The following is a 9105-nucleotide window of genomic DNA, read 5'->3' on the forward strand; positions in this document are numbered from 1 at the left end:
ATGAGCTTTTAAAACTGAATTCACATACTTGCATTCATATGCATTCATTTTCCTGTTAAAAGAATGGAAGAAAACAGTAAGAACAACTGAGTCTTTTATCCATGACAAAAAGTTTAAGGGTTTTAGGGAAGTGGAAACATTGGGTTTGCTTCTGTATTGTGCCTTTTCGCTAACATTTCCACTAAAAGTGATTTCAAGTGTAGAAGTTCTGATGGGTCATTCATTCAACAGATATTAATAGGCTTTTGCCTTGTTCTAGGTGCTAGAAAGACCATCCTGGTCATTGGCTGCAGTGGTAGCTAATGTTAATTTAAAGATACTAATTTGAGGGGAGTTCCCTAGCAGTCCAGTGGTTAGGACTCCACGCTTCCACTGCAGAGGACACGGGTTCCATCCCTGGCTGGGGAAGTAAAATCCGGCATGCCACACTGCAAGTCCAGAAAAAAAAGGTATTAGTTTTTTTTTTAAGAACTTTTATTGAAATGGTTAACAGACAATAAACAGCATATATTTAGAGTGTACAATTTGGTATCCCAATCTCCCAGTTCATTCCCCCCCAACCCTCCCCGCTTTCCCCACTTGGTGTCCATATGTTTGTTCTCTACATCTGTGTCTCCATTTCTGCCTTGCATTTCCTCTTTCATGGTAAAGGTATTAATTTTTAACTTAAGTGTGGCACCCTTCAGACAAGAGCTATATGAATAATGTTTGTGAAGAATCAGAATTTCATATTTGAAAGTTACAAGAAATTGTTTTGCTATGTGAATTTACTAGACCAAGCAATGAAATCTTGTTTTACATATTTTCAAGTTACAACCTTTAAATTTTTTGTTCACTTTATTTACGTACTGTAAATTCATTCCTTTTGGTATACGCTTCTGAGTTTTGACAAACATATAATCACGTGACTACCATCAGGACTCAGATACAGAACAGTCCATCACCGCCCCAAAATTCCCTTATGCCACCACTTTAGTTTAGTTACCTAGAGCTGCTGTAATAAATTACCACAAACTGGCTGAATCACACAACAGAAATTAATTTTCACATTAGTTTTGGAGGCCAGAAGTCCCAGATCAAGGTGCTGTCAGAGCTGGTTCCTTCTGAGAGCTATGAGAATCTGTTCCAGGCCTCTTCCCTTCCTTGGTTTACTGGCAATCTTTGGTATTCTTTGCTGTGTAGAATCATCATCTTATCTCTGCCTTCATATTCATACGGGGTTCTTTCTGTGTGCATGTCTGTATCCCAATTTCTCCTTTTTAGAAGGACACCAGTCATTTTGAATGAAGGGCCCACCCTACTCTAGTACGACTTCATCTTAGCTAATTACATCTGCAATGAACCCGTCTCCAAATAAGGTCACATTTTGAGGTACTGGGGAGTTAGGACTTCATGTGAACTTGGCAGGGGGGATGCAATTCAGCTCATAACAGTAGCCAGCCACTCCCTGAGCTGTCATCCCTGGCAGTCACTGACCTGTTTTCAGGTCCATAATTGTTCCTTTTTCAGAATGTCATATAAATCGAATTATACAGTGTAGACTTTTGTCTCTGGCTTCTTTCACTTAGCATACTGCATTTGAGATTCCTACACACCTTTGCCTGTAGCAGTAGTTTATATTCCTTTTTATTGCTGAGGAGTATTCCATTGAATGGATGTACCAAGTTTGTTATTACTCATCAGTCGGAGGATGAGTTAATACCAGTTTTAAGCTTGCTATTGATAGTCACATTCATGTTTTTAATGTAAACATAGTTTTGATTTTTTTTTTTAGTGAATTCCTAGGAGTGGCATTACTGTGTGACCTATGTGCTGGAGTATATGTTTAACTTGATAAGAAACTCCCAAATTGTTTTCTAAAGTTGCTCTACTAGTTTGCATGCCCACCAGCAAGGAATGAGGGTTCTTGTTGCTCTGCATTCTTGCCAGCAATTAGTATTGTCATTTTTTTTTTAAATTTTAGCCATTCTAATGTGTGGTAATTCTTACTAGAATTAGTGGTTTTAATTAGCATTTCTCTGAGTCATTACTTAAAAATTTTTTTGTTAATATGATGGGTACCTACTGTTTATACTGTAATTGTTCGTTATGCTGTATAAATCTTGTCATCTCTTGATGTTTGTATGCTTTTGCTTATAAGGAAAATCATTTTGTTTTCATTAGAGGTTTAAACCTTGTGGTAATATATCAAGGAGCATGTGACTTAATTCTGCCATCATGACTTTACTCAGCCTCAGTTTGAAGCTGCTTTCTTATTTCTTGGTTTCTTGCATTGAAATATAGTATTTTATCTTAAAAACAAGTAAAAAATCCAACAATCTTACTTTGTTCAGAAAAAAAAAAAAGATTTCCCAAAGCATCGCAAGTGTTACTATCTATTAAAAGAATTAGGTTACAATATGCTTTCTAAAATTTGAATGGCTTATAACCTCCAAGCTCACAGGAGTTGATTGTGGCTGCTATTTAAATACAGATTTTGAAAAATTCATGGTTTTTAGATTATATTTCTGGAAGGTTAGAGAAGAACCCAATCCTGGTGATTGCCCCTGGACTGGAAAGCTGATAATAGTGGGACAGGAGAGGGAGGGAAATTTGCTTTTCACTCCATATTCTTTGTCTCCATTTATATTTCAAACTAGGAAAATATCTTTATTTTAATATTTATTTTGGTTGCGCCAGGTCTTAGTTGTGGCAGGCAAGCTCCTTAGCTGAGGCATTAAGATTCTTAGTTGCGGCACGCATGCAGGATCTAGTTCCCCGACCAGGGATTGAACCCGGGCCGCCTGCATTAGGAGCATGGAGTTTTACCCACTGTGCCATCAGGGAAGTCCCAATTACTTTATTATAAAAATTGAAATAGTTAAAAACAAATAACTTAAAAGCTAATTTCCAACTTTTAGGTAAGTAGCTCTGAGTAGGGAACCATGAATTTACATATTTAACAACAAAAATGTTAATTTTTTAGGTTTCCTCAGGAATTTGTTATTGTTATGAATGTAATGATAGAATTTGGAATTATCTCCTGAATGAATGTGTAGTATCAATATTTACCAGCTGTTGGGGACTTCCCTGGTGGTCCAGTGGGTAAGACCTTGAGCTCCCATTGCAGGGGGCCTGAGTTCAATGCCTGGTGGGGGAGCTAGATGCCGAATGCCACAACTCAGGGTCCACATGCTACAACTAAAGATCCTGTGTGTTTCAACTAAGACCCAGTGCAGCCAAAATAAATAAATAAATATTTAAAAAAATATTTAAAAAAGTATTTTAAAAAATATTTACTAGTTGTTGCTGGTAATTACTGTAGTTTTCACATTAACTAGATTCATAATAATCTAGGTTTTTTTGCCTCTAAGTGATATTTTTGGATCAATTCCCCTTGTTGAGGAGGGAGTGGCGTGTCCTCACTGAGATTCTCAAGAATTATTTTACATCACTCATGGGCAAAATACTTCCCATTTCCTTACACAGTGCCCCAGTTGTTTCACTCTCTGAAGTACCAGTGACCCAAACTCTATGTGTAACAGAAGCTCAAGGTTTGTGCTGTTGGAGGGTTGTTATCCAGAAGCCAGCCCTGCAGCAAGTGAAAACTGAAAACCAGACATGCAGGTAGAAGTTCTTTGATGACCCTTATCCCTGGGCATCATTTCCCACTGACTTACTTACTTTCCCACAGTTTCCATCTCATCATCTGGCTCCAAACCTCACTGACTCCCTTTTGCACCGCCTCCTGAAGTACAACCTTCCTGTCCTGTGTAGCTGTTACCTGGAAAGAGCAGGACTTCATAGGATGCAGCAGAAAGCAATTCTATTCTTTTCCCTCCCTCCTCCTACCACCCCCCGCCCCCCATCCCCAGTACATGCACCCGAACCTCCCCCCAGGCACATTGAATGTAATGTGCATTACTCTTTCAGTCAGTGTGCTCCTGTCACTTTAAATCTTAAGAATGGCCTCAATTTCAATAATTAAATTTTCTAAGCACTTAACAACCAGCATTCTTAAAGTCATAGTGTTAAAGCTCTAGTTTTCTGCTAGGAAGCCTTAAATTGGAGAGGAGGGAGGCCAGACTCTCCCTTTTTCTGTCATGTGCTTGTCCCCGTTCTGTCTCAGTATACTGGTTGCCTCCGAATTTCCTGGATTTGTCCTTCCTCCCTGGTCCTGTGGTAACCTGGCATTGATGTCCTCTGGGCACTCTGGTCTGGATAGCTGTTTAAAGCTCATTCTCAACATCTTGTCCTTGTGATCTTGTATCCTCTGCCTTATCCTCTTGTTGTGTAGAAGGGTTTGGTTCAATGTGTTTGTTTTTTAATCTGATGGGTGTATTGGTATCATTGGTTACATAGTCTGTCTGCTCTGTGTCAACATTATTCGGATAATTTTTCTTGTCCTTCATTTTTCCTTGTAGTCTTTTCTATATGTATTCTAGTCCGGTGTCCAAACCCATCTTTAAAAGAAATGAGTTCCTTGACCTACTGTTCCTATTTGCAAGAGGTCCATGGAGAGAGGGTTGTGTATGTTTGATAATGTTGTGTCCCAGTAATTTTCCTTATGACTGAGGGTTATCTATTTTTATTTTATTATATATATATTTATATAGAGAGATATATATAGATATAGATAAGTTTAGCCTTTGCTACTTTTTAGCCAGCTAGGATTAATAGCCGTAGAAGTTACTGTAGAGTTGTACTCTGTCTCAATGCAAGGTTTTTCTTACAAAAATGGCTTGTCAGTGTAATTTCTAGCTCAGCCCTGCCTTCTCTGCTTTTCTTCGGATTCAGACACAAACAGGAGAGGCTGTCATCTTGACTCTTATGGTCATACACCCTTTAGGTTTTCCTCAGACATGTCTGATGCTCCTTTTGTGTCTCCTTTTTAAGATCATGTTTCTTTCTTCAACCAGCAACAATTAGGCCTAATTGTTTCTTAAAGAGTGAGCAGGTTTGCAAAAAATAAAAAGAAGACGAGAGGGAAAAAAAAAAAAGAAAGAGTGAGCTGGTTTAGGCACCAAGTGAAGTTTCCATTAAGAGGGTGCCTTGATTCTATTCCTACTTTTTATTTCCACACTTCTGTGGGATTTGGGGTTAATAAGAGTAGAAGATCATAGGGAAAGTGACCTTTCCCCTGAATTTTCAGGGTGCATAATTAAGCATTTAAAAATTAACAGTGCTCAAGGACTGGATGAATTAATAAAAAAGACAACAGAGAAATAGCTTTATAATAGAAAAAAACATTCCAGAGAAATGAAATAAAATGAATTTTTAAAATATTCTTATATATTGAATGCTATTCTTTTTTTTTTTTATAAATTTATTTATTTATTTATTTTATTGTCTGTGTTGGGTCTTCGTTGCTGCACACAGGCTTTCTCTAGTTGCGGCGAGTGGGGGCTACTCTTCATTGTGGTGCGTGGGCTTCTCATTGCGGTGGCCTCTCATTGCAGAGCACGGGCTTTAGGTGTGTGAGCTTCAGTAGTTGTGGCACATGGGCTCAATAGTTGTGGCGCAGGGGCTTAGTTGCTCTGCGGCATGTGGTATCTTCCTGGGGCAGGGATCGAACCTGTGTCCCCTACATTGACAGGCAGATTCTCACCCACTGCGCCACTTAAGAAGTCCCATGAATGCTATTCTTTAGAAAGTTATTCTTTTGTTATGAAAAACAGAATTGTAGACTCAAGGAAAGTTAATTAAAATCTAGGAAATGTCTGTTAGTCTAAAATGAATTATAGTTTGGGGAGATTCAAAACTCCTTGGTAAGTATAAAATTTTAAAAATTGGGACCATCTGCCCAGTGGTTAAATTTTTTATGATGCATATTTTATATTGAATCAATCAGAAAGTGGATAGTTACAACTTGGTATGCTTTATAAAATAAATGATTATTGCTAATGTAATAATTAACCTAATATAATCAATGTAATGGATTAATTCCTGTGTTCTTGTACAAGGGAACTTGGAAGGGGCTGCTTTACACAAACATCTGCCTATTTTAATTATTTTAAAATGTAAATTTAGGTCCACCATATAGGAATTTGGAATTGGATACTTTTCACAAACACGTATTTATCAATTATAATTGATTTAAAATGTAGGCTTAGATTACACAGTCACAAATGTCTACCTCTAGCCAGAATTTCTCTCAGAGCCTTAGCCCTGGACATTTGACCTCAGCACGTTCCGAGCTCCCCGCCCTCCCAAACCCTGACGCTCCCCCCACCTTCCTTGTCTCGGATGCGGCACTGCCATCAGCCACACCAAACCCAGCACACGTAGACTTGTCCCTAACTTCTTCCTCTCCCCCATTTCCGCGTCCAATGAACTGCCGTGCCCTCTTGGTACTATCTCTTACCAGGTGAACTTGTCTTCCTTTCTCCTTTTCCCTTGCTACTCCCAGACCCCAGGCTTCTGAGACGGCTAGTCTGGTTTACTGCAAAAGTGACCTAATGGGTCTAACCCTCGTGCTACCCGCCCTCCAATCCAGTTTCCACATTGCAGCCAGCGTTTCCTTCTAAAGTGCAAAGCTGATCAAGTTACTTCCCCATGTGACACCTCTTTTCCCAAAAAGAAAGGCTAAACTCCCAGCAAGCTCCTCATTCAGAGTTTTATTTGAGACTCGTCTCCACCCGCCTCAACCCTGCACTCTGTGCTCAGCTTTCAAAAGGCCTTTGGGCTTCTCAGTGCATCACGCTTTCTCTCACTTCTGGGTCTTTATATAAACTCCTTCCTCCTCCTGGAATAGGACCCTTGCACACACGCCTTCAGGACAAGCCTAGCGGTCCTTCAGGATTCCAGTTAGATCTTTCCCCCAAAGCCCCCCTCAATCCCAAAGGAGCTCCCAGGGTGCTGCCTGCCATATTGTGTTACACAAGCTGTGGTGGAGACTGCCGGTCATCTCCCCTTCTTTCACAGAGTAGAGCCCCGCATCTTTAGCTGGAACATTGCTGGTCAGAATAAGAAACTCTCTAGGAGAGCAGAGGTTGCCGTGTATCTAAATTCCAGCCGCTGGCATGTCATTGGAAGTGTTGTGTGGGACTTACGGGGAGTGTCGAAAGGGAGGGGGTATGCCTTCCTTCTCTCTTTTCATCCTTGCTAAAGGCCAGGAAACACAGTCTGGGATGGCTGACGCTAGAGCAGAAATATTCATCCAATGAGTGGGTCACTCTGATAGACTTATGGAGGCAGGCTGATTTGGTGCACCATATTTTATTGTTTAAACCCAACTTTCAATACAATAGTTAATATGGCTGAGGTTAGCATTGCTACTGTAAACCGATTATTACCCCCAATTCTCCATTTCCCAGACTCATCCTTTTAAAGTCTAGTCTTTCACCAGACTCCCCTTACCATTCCCAAGGAGGCTTACCCTACTGGAAGTCTGATTTCGGAGAGACAGCGGTGAGTGGTGGCTTGCAGTGAGCAGCAGCGTGAAGCGAGACCTTAGTTCCCCAACCGAGGATCAAACCCTGGTTGCAGTGGTGAGAAGGCCAAGTCCTAACCACTAGACCAAGAGGGCTAGTGGCTAGAGTCTGGGCCCTGGTTCTTATCTGCCTTGAAAAAAAAAAGCTGACCAGGAGACGGGAGGTAGAGAGGAAAGTAAGGCGTTTTTTAGAAAAACAGAGTACATGCGGACGGACGCATGGGCAAGCTCTGAGAGTCCTGCCTTTGGGAAGTTTAAATCATTTATAAGGGGACCGTCGTCCAGGTCCTTGTTTTCCTCTGGCCAGTTGTCTTGCTTTGTTTTTTGACTCAGGGTCCTCTCTTATATGTGCATGCATCTTTTAGCCAAGATGGATTTCACCGCAATGGCCTTTGGGAAGTTAGCAAAACTTATTATGGTCTGTTGTCCCCTCCCTTTTGGACCCCTGAGGAGCCTTTCTGCTCACGTGCAGTCGAGGTCTCCCTGACTCCAGGATGAGGAATATGGGACTTCTTGATCTTTTACCTAGGCGGTGCTTAGCCTCTCTGTGTCCCTGCCATTGCTGTCATCTTAAAGTGTCCACAGGAGACAAAGTCCAGCTATTTACCCTGTTTCTGTTGTTACTTCTATCCTGAAGTATAAACAGGAGGCTGGCTGGAAATGCTCAGCCTGGAGCCCACCTCTCTCCTGCCTCAAGCTTACTCTGGTTATGCTTGTCTGGACAGCTGCTGCTTTGGCTTCTGGGCCGCCTCTGGCCATTGGGAAGCTTCTCCCGGGCTGCTTTGCCCCAAGCGTGGCCAACCTGGGCCCTTTCTTAAGGCCCCAAAGGACAGCTGTTACTAAGTTGTAGCACTGAAACAAGAAGGCCTGCTGTTAACAAGAACACAGACTAGAGTCTGTTTTCAAATGGAGTGAAATTGCCTAAAGGGCCAAATTTCCTAAGTTAAACAAAAGTTAAAAGTCCAGTCTTCATCAATCCAGTTGTTTCAAAGGGCTTTCACTGATTGGTTGTGGGGCAACATAGGTTCAAAAGGCTGTTTATAGAATATTTAGGCTGACAAAAAATGAATCAATAGTTGATCTGAGAAAGAAATGGAAAGTTTTATTCGAGCCAACCTGGGGGTCACAATCCAAAAGATAGTTTTTGAGAAAGTTCCGAGGACTGTTCTGCCTGTTAGGGATCAAAACACAGTTATATAGGTTTTCGAGACAAAGAATTATATATGAAATGACCATTTACACAAGTAGTAGGTCATCGTGACCCCTTACAAGATTAAGAAGGAAGGTTATTGCCTACGGAGGGCTGGTTAACGCAGATGCACAACACTCACTAGAGGTGGGAGACGAGGCCCAAATGGGCAGAGGAAAATTTTATCTTTAGATTTTTTTGTCTTGCCATAAAATATGAATTTTTAAAAAATGTATTTATTCATTTATTGGCTGCGTGGAGTCTTTGTTGCTACACTCGGGCCCTCTCTAGCTGCAGCAAGTGGGGGCGACTCTTCGTTGTGATGCTCGGACTTAGTACTGTAGCTTCTCTTGTTGCAGGGCGCAGGCTCTAGGTACGCAGGCTCAGTAGTTGTGGCGCAGGGGCTTAATTGCTCCGCGGCATGTGGGATCTTCCTGGCCCAGGGCTTGAACCCGTGTCCCCTGCATTGGCAGGCAGATTCTTAACCACTGTGCCACCAGGGAAG

Source organism: Hippopotamus amphibius, chromosome 11, assembly GCF_030028045.1.
Source record: "Hippopotamus amphibius kiboko isolate mHipAmp2 chromosome 11, mHipAmp2.hap2, whole genome shotgun sequence".
Taxonomy (NCBI): domain Eukaryota; kingdom Metazoa; phylum Chordata; class Mammalia; order Artiodactyla; family Hippopotamidae; genus Hippopotamus; species Hippopotamus amphibius.